The sequence below is a fragment of the Rhinoderma darwinii genome, chromosome 3, assembly GCF_050947455.1.
Source record: "Rhinoderma darwinii isolate aRhiDar2 chromosome 3, aRhiDar2.hap1, whole genome shotgun sequence".
In the NCBI taxonomy this organism is placed as follows: Eukaryota; Metazoa; Chordata; class Amphibia; order Anura; family Rhinodermatidae; genus Rhinoderma; species Rhinoderma darwinii.
Window position 1 is genome coordinate 206,296,447 of NC_134689.1, and position 13,193 is coordinate 206,309,639.

Below are 13,193 nucleotides of genomic sequence, written 5' to 3' on the forward strand. Positions count from 1 at the left end.
TATCCAGGGCACATCAGTAGTACAATCCCAAAATAAAGCACAGGCGTCCGAATAGATCGGGTCTCCTAGTGCTGGGTGTAACACGATATGACTATCCCCAATGCAAACATTCCATAAACAGTACAACGACCCGGGTCGTTGTACTGTTTATGGAATGTTTGCATTGGGGATAGTCATATCGTGTTACACCCAGCACTAGGAGACCCGATCTATTCGGACGCCTGTGCTTTATTTTGGGATTGTACTACTGATGTGCCCTGGATATATGCTGTTTCCAGACATAATATTGTTATAAACACCGAGTTAGATGTATCACAATGACTCAGTGTTTTTTGTTTAATACGTTTTTTAACAATCACGGTGGGGCTTATGTCACAGTGGTGTGTTACCCCTGTTTTTAACTAGTTACTAATTAAAAGGTATTTTTTACTTTATTGTTACTTCAGTGAACTATATAATTTACTCATATTGTGGGAGCACAATTAGATTTCTATCAAACTAGACAGTGAAATGACAGAGCATCAGCCTTAATATTCTTGGACCCAGCCCTATAGGTAACCAAGAAATTAAATCTGGTAAAGAATAGTGCCCACCGAGCTTGTCTAGGATTAAGCCTCCGGGCCGATTCTAGGAAAACCAGATTCTTGTGATCCGTAAGGACCGTTACCTGGTGTCTGGCCCCCTCCAGGAAGTGCCGCCACTCTTCAAAAGCCCATTTAATGGCTAGAAGTTCGCGGTTGCCAATATCATAGTTACTCTCCGTGGGCGAAAACTTCCTAGAGAAGTAAGCACAGGGGCGGAGATGGGTGAGGGAGCTGGTACCCTGGGACAAGACGGCCCCCACTCCCACCTCGGATGCGTCAACCTCCACAATAAATGGCTCCTCTTGGTTGGGCTGAATCAGCACGGGGGCCGAGATAAAGCACTTCTTGAGGGTCTCAAAGGCCTGGACGGCCTCAGGGGGCCAATGGAGGACATCAGCACCCTTGCGAGTAAGGTCCGTAAGAGGCTTAGCGACGACCGAGAAGTTGGCAATAAATCTCCTGTAATAGTTGGCGAAACCTAAAAAACACTGTAACGCCTTAAGGGAGGCAGGTTGGACCCATTCCGCCACAGCCTGAACCTTGGCAGGGTCCATGCGGAATTCATGAGGAGTGAGGATTTGCCCTAAAAATGGTATCTCCTGTACCCCAAAGACACATTTTTCAGTCTTAGCAAACAGATTATTCTCCCGAAGGACCTGGAGCACCTTCCTGACATGCTTCACGTGGGAGGACCAGTCCTTGGAAAACACCAGTATGTCATCAAGGTACACAACAAGAAAATTACCCAGGTAATCTCTCAGGATTTCATTAATAAAATTCTGGAAGACAGCAGGGGCATTACACAACCCAAAGGGCATGACCAGGTATTCGAAATGACCCTCGGGTGTGTTGAACGCCGTTTTCCACTCATCCCCCTCTTTGATGCGGATAAGGTTATATGCCCCCCGTAGATCGAACTTAGAAAACCATTGGGCTCCCTGAACCTGATTAAAAAGATCCGGAATCAAAGGAAGTGGGTACTGGTTCCTTACGGTGACCTTATTCAGGTTACGATAATCCATGCACGGCCTAAGACCACCATCCTTCTTCCCCACGAAGAAGAAGCCAGCACCTACAGGAGAAGTCGAGGGGCGAATGAAACCCTTGGCCAGGCATTCTTGGATATACACCCTCATAGCTTCACGTTCAGGACATGAAAGGTTAAATATCCTACCCTTAGGAAGCTTGGCACCAGGCACCAAATCGATGGCGCAATCGTAATCTCTATGGGGGGGCAACACCTCGGAGGCCTCCTTAGAAAACACATCGGCGAAGTCCTGAACAAACTCAGGAATCGTGTTTACCTCCTCCCGGGGAGAAATAGAGTTAACAGAAAGACATGACATACGACATTCATTACCCCATTTGGTAAGCTCCCCAGTATTCCAATCAAACGTGGGATTATGCAACTGCAACCAGGGAAGACCTAATACCAGATCAGACGATAATCCCTGCATCACCAGTACAGAGCACTGCTCCAAATGCATGGAGCCAACCAGGAGTTCAAAAACAGGAGTATGCTGAGTAAAATAACCATTAGCAAGGGGAGTTGAGTCGATACCTACTACAGGGATAGGATAAGGTAAATCAATAAAAGGCATCTTTAGAGACATAGTAAATTCCACAGACATGATATTAGCAGATGAGCCAGAATCCACGAAAGCACTGCCCGTGGCAGACCGGCCAGCAAACGAGACCTGAAAGGGAAGCAAAATTTTATTGCGTTTCACATTAACGGGAAATACCTGTGCGCCCAAGTGACCTCCCCGATGATCACTTAGGCGCAGAAGTTTTCCGGCTTTTTATTCTTGCGCCTGGGACAGGTGTTCAGTAGATGCTTGTCGTCCCCACAGTAGAAGCAGAGACCATTCATTCTGTGAAACTCCCTACGTTGTCGAGGGGACATGGAGGCCCCGAGTTGCATAGGTACCTCCGAGTCCTCCGTGGAGGGGCGAGGGGACGGGACCTCGGGGGGGGGATCGCAGAAAAGTCAGAGGGGAGCACATTGAAACGTTCACGCTGACGTTCCCTGAGACGTCGGTCAAGTCGTACTGCTAGGGCCATAACCTGGTCAAGGGAGTCAGAAGAGGGGTAGCTAACCAGCAGATCCTTCAGGGCGTCAGATAATCCTAACCTAAACTGGCACCTTAGGGCCGGATCGTTCCACCGAGAAGCTACGCACCACTTTCTAAAATCAGAACAGTATTCCTCAACCGGTCTCCTACCCTGACGTAAGGTCACCAGCTGACTCGGCTAAAGCAGTCCTGTCAGTCTCGTCGTAAATGAGTCCGAGGGCAGAGAAAAAACGATCAACAGAGGAAAGTTCAGGGGCGTCAGGAGCCAAGGAGAAGGCCCACTCTTGGGGCCCTTCCTGGAGTCGGGATATGATGATACCCACCCGCTGGTTCTCGGAACCTGAGGAGTGGGGTTTTAGGCGGAAATACAGTCTGCAACTCTCCCGGAAGGAGAGAAACGTCTTACGGTCCCCTGAGAACCGGTCAGGTAACTTGAGGTCCGGTTCTAGAGGTGAGATGAGGGGTACTACTAAGGCAGCGTCACCCTGGTTGACCATCTGGGCCAGGGCCTGGACCTGTAGGGAGAGGCCCTGCATCTGCTGGGTCAGGGTCTCAAGGGGGTCCATGATAGCGTCAGCGTAGGAGAATGGTAGACTAGGTATGGGCTTGTAATTATGTAATGGCAGGAAGGAGGTGAAGAGAAAGTGAGCCCTAATCTACCCACCGCCCTGTCCCTGCCTACTTGCAACGACCCGCCCTAGGCGACTGGGTACAACTGGGCGGCGGTCCCTACGCTGTCTAAGTGCACGGGAGAACAAACAGGGAACACGCAAGGGAAGGGGCAGTAGCCCACGGAACGCCGCGAGGAAACAGAGCGGTGAACGAATAGTCAGGACCAGGATGAAGTGGAGTATACCAACGTGAGCACGGAGAAGGAAGCAAGCCAGGGGCAAAGCGAAGCGGGTAAAGCGGAACTGCAGCAAGGCAGAAGCACGGCAGAAGCAGGCTGGAGCAAGCAGCAGTGGGGCCAGGAATCCAGAAGAATTACAAGCACTGAGGAAGAGAACACGGCAGGTAATAAAGGACAGGGGGCAGAGCTAACTCCGACTGACCAGGCCGCGATAGGCTCTCCCACTCCTGAGCCTGCCACCCTGGTTGGTGGGAGACGGTGTCAGTCTAACAGGTCTGGCCTCAGGTGTGGATTGATTAATCCCAGGAGTATACCTAGACGTAGTACCTGGCAGATCCCTAACAAGCTCACTGAATTTGTTTGTGGTACTGTAATAGGATGCCACGTTTGTAACAAGTCCACGAAAATTCTTCCCCCCTAGATATTTCACGATAAACCATGAGTGTATGTATATATATATATATATATATATATATATATATATATATATACACACGCACACACTAATTACCAGTGCAATTAATGTCCTGCACACTAGGTGTCAGTACAGCCCTGGAATAGTCGCCTCTTTAAAAAAAAAAAAAAAGATCTCTCAGCTTATATCTCGAGTGTTCTCTAATGTATCTATTACTGTCACGTTGGGTTCGTGGACCAACAGGGCGCAGGTTACAGTCTATAGTTCGTATAGGGTACCTGTGGCAGCTCGGACAGTAGCAAGGCAGGCTTGGCTGGGACTAGGCAGCAGTTAGACGTCAGGCGGGGTGTAACAGGACAGGCGTGGGATACAGCACAGCACGACTTCAACTCAGCATGGCACTCGACCAGGATAGCACGGGTAACAGGATACAGGAACTGGGAAACACTAGGAGACCATGTGCTTAGGGTACAACAACAACGCTCAGGCATGGGAGGAAGGGGTTGGTCCCTTCTTATAGTCTAGGGTGCTATGGGCTAATTAAACATAAAAGTCTGGTGCCCGTGCTGCCCCTTCAAGAGCGGGCACGAGTGTGCGAGCGCATCCTACGGGACCCGGCCGAGGTGAGGAAGTGAGCGCTGGCGTCTCCTGAGGAGGAGACTAGGGCCAGTGCTCGCAGATCCATGGCTGCGGGCGTCAGGAGGTGAGTGAGCCTGACCATCGGCATGACAGTATCCCCCCTCTTACACCACCTCTTCTTGGGACCAGAAGAGGGATAGTACTGCATCTGGCAGAGAGAGTCAGGTCAGTAATAAAGGCCATAGCTATATGCTGCCAGGGAGGATCGGGCCCTGGCAATGGCTTTAGCAGGCCAGCAGGTCTGGAGTGAGCGACCTTGTTAGCTGCACACACAGAGCAGGAGGAAACAAAGTCCATAATGTCTTTGGGCAGCGTGGGCCACCAGAAATGACTGGCAATCAGATCCCGGGTCTTACGGGTCCCCGCGTGACCTGCCAGTCTAGAGGAGTGACCCCCAGTGGAGGATTCTCTCTCCGTCAGCCAGGTGCACAAAAGTCCTCCCTGGAGGAATGTTCCCAACTTGCAGTGGATTGACCAAGACAATGAAGGATGGGTCGATAATGTTCTGTGACATTTCCATGGTGTCTTCTGTTTCGAAAGACCTTGACAAGGCATCGGCCCTTACATTCTTGTCAGCCAGGTGATAATGGAGCTCAAACTGGAACCTAGTAAAGAACGGCGACCACCTGGCCTGACGAGGGTTCAGCCGTTGGGCCATCTGGAGGTATGTGAGGTTCTTGTGGTCCGTAAAAATGAGGATGGGATGAGCTGCGCCCTCTAGTAGATGTCTGCACTACTCCAGGGCCAATTTGATGGCCAGTAACTCCCGATCCCCAATCGAGTAGTTGCATTCTGCGAATGAGAAGACTTTAGAGAAACATCCCCATACCATTGACTTGCCCTTGGAACCTCTCTGGAACAGGAGTGCACCAGCACCGACAGAGGATGCGTCCACCTCCAACGAGAACTGTAGAGAAACATCTGGATGATGGAGGATAGAGGCTGACATGAAGGCACTCTTCAGGCTATTGAATGCGGACTCTGCCTCAGGAGTCCACACCTTGGCGTTCATGCCCTTCCTGGTGAGGTTAGAGATAGGAGATGTCAGTAAGGAGAAGTTTGGGATGAACTGTCTGTAAAAATTGGCGAATCCCAGAAAGCGCTGTATGGCCCTCAAGCCTTGAGGGTGTGGCCATTCCAGGATGGACTTTACCTTTTCAGGATCCATCTTCAGACCTCTATTCAAGATGATGTAGCCCAGGAAGGGTAGAGCATCTCTCTCAAACACGCACTTCTCCAACTCGGCGTGCAGATGATTCTCCTTTAACCGCAGCAAGACTTGACGGACATGTCTCTGATGAGTCATAGGATCAAAAAATCAAGATGTCATCAAGATAATCTACTACACAAACATAGATGAGGTCACGGAAGATGTCATTAACAAACTCCTGGAAGACCGCGGGGGCATTTCACAGGCCGAAGGGCATTACTAGATATTCATAGTGTCCGTCACGGGTGTTAAATGCCGTCTTCCATTCATCACCCTGGCGAATCCGGATTAGGTTGTAAGCCCCATGCAGGTCTAGTTTGGGAAAAATCTTGGCACCACGTATACAGTCAAATAATTCTGAGATCAATGGCAACGGATACTTATTTTTCACCGTGATGTGGTTGAGACCCCGGTAGTCGATACAGGGACGTAGAGAACCATCTTTCTTCTTGACGAAGAAGAACCCGGCTCCTGCCGGGGAGGAGGACTTCCGTATGAATCCCCGCTCCAAGTTCTCTTTGACATAGGCGGACATGGACAGAGTCTCTGGCAAAGAGAGAGGATATACCCTACCATGGGGAAGGGCTGCGCCTGGAATCAGCTCGATAGGACAGTCATACGCCCGGTGTGGGGGCTGCATCTCCGCCTCCCTCTTGCTGAAGACATCCGAAAATGCAGCATAATGGCCAGGCAATCCTGCCAATGACTGAGGCAGAGGAGGCTGAGCCGAACTAATCTGTCCCAGGCAATAGTTGTGACATTCGGGACCCCACTGGAGAACCTCTCCAGAGTTCCAGTCCAGGACTGGGGCATGTAGTCAGAGCCAAGGCAGGCCCAGCAGCACGGGGTTAACGGCCTTGGACAAGACAAAAAATTATAGCAACTCGGAGTGGAGAGCTCCCACTTGGAGCCTCAGCGGCTTGGTCAAATCAACAACTGGATCTGGCAGAGGAAGTTCATTTACCAATGCCACCGTCAACGGCCTCTCCAGAGGGGTAGTGGGCAATTGAAGAAGATCCACCAGGTCTCTACAAATGAAATTAGCAGCGGATCCAGAGTCCAGATATGCAGAGACCTGATGCGTTCTCTCGCCGGACACCATGGTCACGGGTAAGGACAATTTGGATGGAAGTCCTTTTTTACCCAAGGTTGTCTCTCCTACCATCCCTAGGCTTTGGGGCTTTTGGGGACACAGGCGCACAAGATGGCCTACGAGGCCACAATATAGACAGAGTCCCGAAGTGCGTCTGCGTTGTTTCTCCTGGGTGGATAGCTTACACCGGTCCATGCTCACAGACTCCATATGAGGATCGGCCATCAGAGGATAACAGAGGTTGCTGCAAGGGTGGGACCGGACTAGGGAGGCCTCCCTCCCGACGAGCTTCTTGGAGCCGTTCTCGGATCCTCATATTAATCCGGGCGGACAGAAGGACGAGGTCATCCAGAGTAGATGGCAGATCTCGGGCGGCAAGCTCGTCCTTAATCTTAGGAGACAGTCCATGCCAGAATTTAGCCACCATCGGAAGTGGATGGCGTACTCGCCCACGGAGGTGTCTTTTTGGCGTGGGTTCATCAAGGAGGCTGATGCAGACGAGACTCGTCCAGGCTCCTCAAACAACATGCGAAAAGTCCGGAGGAAGCCCTGGAAGTCACGGGTCTCTGATTCTTGTCTCTCCCAGATAGGGTTCGCCCATGCAAGGGCCTTGCCAGTGAGGAGAGAGATGATGAATGCGACCCTTGCGCCGTCAGACGAAAGTGCACTTGCATACAGACGGAAGTGGATCTGGCACTGGTTCAAGAATCCACAACAGGTCCTCGCATCTCCATCATAGCGGTCAGGAAGTGGCAAAGAAAAGCGTGGATCAACACTTCCAGGAGGTGTAGTAGCAGGAACGGCAGCTTGTGACATCATCTTGGTCTTGGATCGACCAGCGGGGTCCATGGCCTGAGCGTACTGTCACGTTGGGTTTGTGGACCCACTGGGCCGTACCGCCTTGGTGGTATGGCAGCTGGCCAACAGGGCGCAGGTTACAGTCTATAGTTCGTATAGGGTACTTGTGGCAGCTCGGACAGTAGCAAGGCAGACTAGGCAGCAGGTAGACATCAGGCGTGGTGTAGCAGGACAGGCTTTTGATACAGCATGGCACTCGACCTGGATAGCACGGAATACAGGATACAGGAACAGGGAACACTGGGAACTGGGAAACACTAGGAGACCATTTGCTTATACAAACTTAGGGTACGACAACAACGCTCAGGCGTGGGAGGAAGGGGCTCGTCCCTTCTTATAGTCCAGGGTGCTATGGGCTAATTAAACATAAAAGTCTGGTGCACGCGCTGCCTCTTTAAGAGCGGGCACGAGCGTGCGCGTGCACCCTACAGGACCCGGCTGAGGTGAGCGGAAGTGAGCGCTGGCGTCTCCTGAGGAGGAGACTGGGGCCAGTGCTCGCAGATCCATGGCTGCGGGTGTCAGAAGGTGAGTGAGCCTGACAGCCTGCGGCCATGGGCATGGCAATCACTTTGCACATGGGGTTACGCCTCATGCACATGACCGTGTTTGCCGTCCGAGTCCACTTAGTGATCCGAGGATAGATAGAACATGTTCTATCTTTCCTCAGATCGGAGACTCGGACCATTTTTCGCGGACCCGATCACCCGAATAAAAAGTGAATGGGTCCGTGAAGACTATCGGGTGCCACTCGGATGCCATCAAAAATGAGTGGCACAACGGTCGTGTGCATGAGGCACTAGAGTTTGTTAATTAAACATGATGGAGTAATTCGTCCCCAATATCCGCAACAGTGCCACCATACCTATGCTTGTCATCAGCTAGCAACATGAAGCCAGCCACAGTGCAACCTTTACAGTGTCCACCATAGTTTTCCCTTGATACTTCCAGCTACAGTTTCTGCCATAAAAGCCACATATCACATTTCCTTGCTACTGTACTGTTTTCTCCACTCGCAGTCAGGGAAAGCTCACATATATCTTCTTATGTCAGTGATTGGCACAGGAGGATCCTGCTGAATTCGGGATGCTTGGGAAGTATTGGATTATCCTGTGGTTAGTTTGCTCACTGCTCCTCACATGGGTGTTAAAAGTTAGAGAGACTGCTCTGTTCCCAGTAGCACCATGTAGGCAGTCAATGGTGGACTGAACTGTACCCACTGTCCTCTGGAAACTGCATTTTAAATTTATCCACTAAATCTTTAGGGATTCGACATTTGCCAACAGAGTCATTAAAGACTAAAAACACTGTGAGGGTACTTATAAAATGGTGTTTATCAAGCTCTAAACAAATCATTTTATTGTGAAATGGGTTCACTTATTTAGGAAAGAGTGCATTTTGCTTAGGCCTCGTTCACATCTGCGTTAGAGGCTACGTTAGGGGCCTTCGTCGCAGATCCGGCCAAGATTACCAGAGACATCCAGACGGAACTCATTAAAGTCAGTGGGTTCAGTCAGCCACCGGTGATGTCCGTCGTGGAATGGAGCTGTTGCTTCCAGCATTCCCTTGTTCTGCTCCTCTGATGAAGCAGAACAATGGAATTTAACTGTAATGACGGGGGTGGGGAGACAGACAAGTGAGCCCTAATCTACCCGCCACTCAGTCCCTGCCTACTTGCAACGACCCGCCCTAGGCGACGAGGTACAACTGGGCGACGGTCCCTACGCTCAATAAGTGCACGACAGACAAACAGACAAGGGTACACAGAGCTAGGGGGAGAAAGGGGCAATTGCCCACGGCAACACCGTGAGCAACAAGAGAAGTGAACAAGCCGAGTCAAACCAGGAGAGTACGAGGTGCCAAACGCAGAGCAGGAGAGTAGTGAACAAGCCGAGTCAAACCAGGAGTGTACGAGGTACCAAACGCAGAGCAGGAGAGTAGTCAGCAAGCCGGGGTCAATATGAAGCAAGGACAATAGTACAAGAAGCTGCAGCAGGGCCAGGAAACCAAACGAGAAGAAATCACAAGCAAGGAGGAACAGGAAAGGCAGGTATAAATAGACAGAGGACGGGAGCTAGTTCCGTCTGGCCAGGCTGTGATAGGTTCTCCCACTCCTAAGCCTGCAACCCTGAGTGGTGGAAGATGGAGTCAGTCTCACAGACATAGAAGCAGGTGCAGACTGATTATCTATGGGCGTTAACCCCGAAGCTGTGCCTGGGAGATCCTTTACAGTAACAATGCAGGTGTGAACATAGCCTTTGGTCTGATTTACACGAGCGTGTGCGTTTTGCGCACGCAAAAAATGCGGCGTTTTGCGTGCCCAAAAGCCACTTAACAGCTGCGTGTGTCATCAGTGTATGATGCGCGGCTGCGTGATTTTCGCGCAGCCGCCATCATTATGACACTCCGTTTGGACGTTTGTAAACAGAAAAGCACGTGGTGCTTTTCTGTTTACATTCAGAATTTGACAGCTGTTGCGCGAATCACGCAGTTCGCACGGAAGTGCTTCCGTGCGGCATGCATGGTTTTCACGCACCCATTGACTTCAAAGGGTGCGTGATGCGCGAACAGCGCACAAAGATAGGACATGTCGTGAGTTTTTTCAGCGCACTCACGCTGAGCAAAACTCACGGACTGTCTGCATACCCCCATAGACTAATATAGGTGCGTACAACACGCGTGAAAAGCACGCGTGTCGCACGCACGTATATCACGCACGTGTAAATGATGCCTTACTTATCTTGGGGAACGGTTGTTATGAAAATATTTGCTGCAGCTTGTCTGTCTGGGAGCAGCTTGTTGCCGCAGAAACCCTCCCTACTTCTTTATCAGTAGAGGTCAGGCACATATGAGGTAAGCTTCAGCTAAGCTACACCAAGGCTGGGTTCACACGAGCACATTAACGTCCATAATGGACGGACGTATTTCGGCCGGAAGTCCCGGACCGAACTCAGTGCAGGGAGCCGGGCTCCTAGCATCATAGTTATGTACGATGCTAGGAGTCCCTGCCTCTCTGCAGGACAACTGTCCCGTACTGTAATCATGTTTTCAGTACGGGACAGTAGTTCCACGGAGAGGCAGGGACTCCTAGCGTCGTACATAACTACGATGCTAGGAGCCAGGCTCCCTGCACTGAGTTCGGTCCGGGACTTCCGGCCGAAATACGTCCGTCCATTACGGACGTTAATGTGGTCGTGTGAACCCAGCCTTAGACTAGAGACTACTTCAATAGTTTGCTGAAAGTCTTACAAATTAGCTATGTTTTTTGATTTTTTTAGGTTTAGTGTTTGTTTAAAACAAAAAAAATGTCTCTGCTCATTCAGTCAGTTATATCCAAGAGTTACAGCTGTTACGGTTTCCACAAATAGTCCTCTCTCATAAGCTCCAAAATTTGGACCTTGGTGAAACCAATGTGCTTTCAGGCAATTGGCAATGACTTATTTATTCCTAATGTTTTGTTGCTATGTGCTCTGTTTTATACCTTTTTGAGTATGATACTGAAACATTTATTTGGCTCCATACCATTTGCGGATACATTGCACAAATTTATCCACAAAGAGCTTTCATTAATAAGTAACAACTTTATTGATATCACATTTAAAATAATTTTCAGCAATAAAGTGCATAATGCAAAACCAGCATATACCAGGATATTGGATTACCCGAAACCAAGGCCGAGAGACACTGTAATCATCAAACAAGCGCGCTTCTGTACAGCGCACCCGAACTGGAGCTTGAGGCGCCATTGAACTCTGCATCTTGTAGATGCTCTTTAGGAAAGAGTTACAGATTCCTATTAAGAAGAACACTTTATCCACAATTCCTCAGTCCAATCTTCCTTTTTTAAGAGCCTTAGTATGTGCACTTATGTATGAGCACTTCTATTCAATGTTAGTGACAACACTGGAGCACTGTGTAACCATAGGCGGAATCTCTGTCTTTATTTAGGCCATCTGAATCCCTCTTTGATGGCTAATTACAATGAAACTATTTTTTTAATATCAGGTTTCCCTTTAACAGAGATGTTACTCTTTAGGGTATGTGCACACACACTAATTACGTCCGTAATTGACGGACGTATTTTGGCCGCAAGTCCCGGACCGAACACAGTGCAGGGAGCCGGGCTCCTAGCATCATACTTATGTACGATGCTAGGAGTCCCTGCCTCGCTGCAGGACAACTGTCCCGTACTGAAAACATGATTACAGTACAGGACAGTTGTCCTGCAGCGAGGCAGAGACTCCTAGCATCGTACATAAGTATGATGCTAGGAGCCCGGCTCCCTGCACTGTGTTCGGTCCGGGACTTGCGGCCGAAATACGTCCGTCAATTACGGACGTAATTAGTGTGTGTGCACATACCCTTATATAGCTCCCAGCCTGGTCAGTACTTTCATAGAGAGCACATGCTAGCTCTTCTCTCTGTCTGAGAAAGTGAACTTGGTGCGCCTTTTTCCCCACAATGGTGGGGATCCCAGCATTTGGACCCCCACTAACCTACATTTACAACCTGTCTGATTGACGGGTTCTAAAAATAAAAAAATAGGTTGTCATGGGACAACCACTTTAAGCGATTTTGTAAATACTTTACTTATCTTGACAGGTTCTAACTTTTGTAGTTTGTATTAGGGCAAAGCCCCACGTGGGGGAATTTCTCTAGAATTCCGCTGCGGACACTCCGCAGCGTTAATCCGCAGCGGACCTGTTTCTCCATTGCCTTCCACTTCTTTTTAGTAGGCTTCGTTTAGACGAGGCAGAAAATTCCGCTGCGGAGCATAGGCTGCGGTGCGGAATTTGGTGTCCGCAGCATACAATGGATGTTGCGGAGCTGTGGCGGACTGGTTGCGGACTCATTGCGGAAGTTCTCCATTGACTTCAATGGAGATTCTAAATTCCGCAATGAAGTCCGCAGATGTCATGTACATGTTATGTGTGCTGCGGGTGCGTATTGGTTTTTTAACATGACATTTCTTCATTCTGGCTGGACCTATGTATTTCTAGGTCTACAGCCAGACTGAGGAAGTCAATGGGGCTCCCGTAATTACGGGTGACTACGTGTGTGCACCCATAATTACGGGTGACTACGTGTGTGCACCCATAATTACGGGTGACTACGTGTGTGTGCACCCGTAATTATGGGAGCGTTGCTAGGCGACGTCAGTAAATAGTCACTGTCCAGGGTGCTGAAAGAGTTAAGCGATCGGCAGTAACTGTTTCAGCACCCTGGACAGTGACTACCGATCACAATATACATCAACCTGTAAAAAAAAAAGAAGTTCATACTTACCGAGAGCTCCCTGCTTCTTTCTCCAGTCTGGCTTCCCAGGATGACGTTTCAGTCTAAGTGACGGCTACAGCCAATCACAGGCTGCAGCGGTCACATGGACTGCCGCGTCATCCAGGGAGGTCGGACTGGATGCCGAAAGAGGGATGCGTCACCAAGACAACGGCCGGTAAGTATGAAATTATTTTA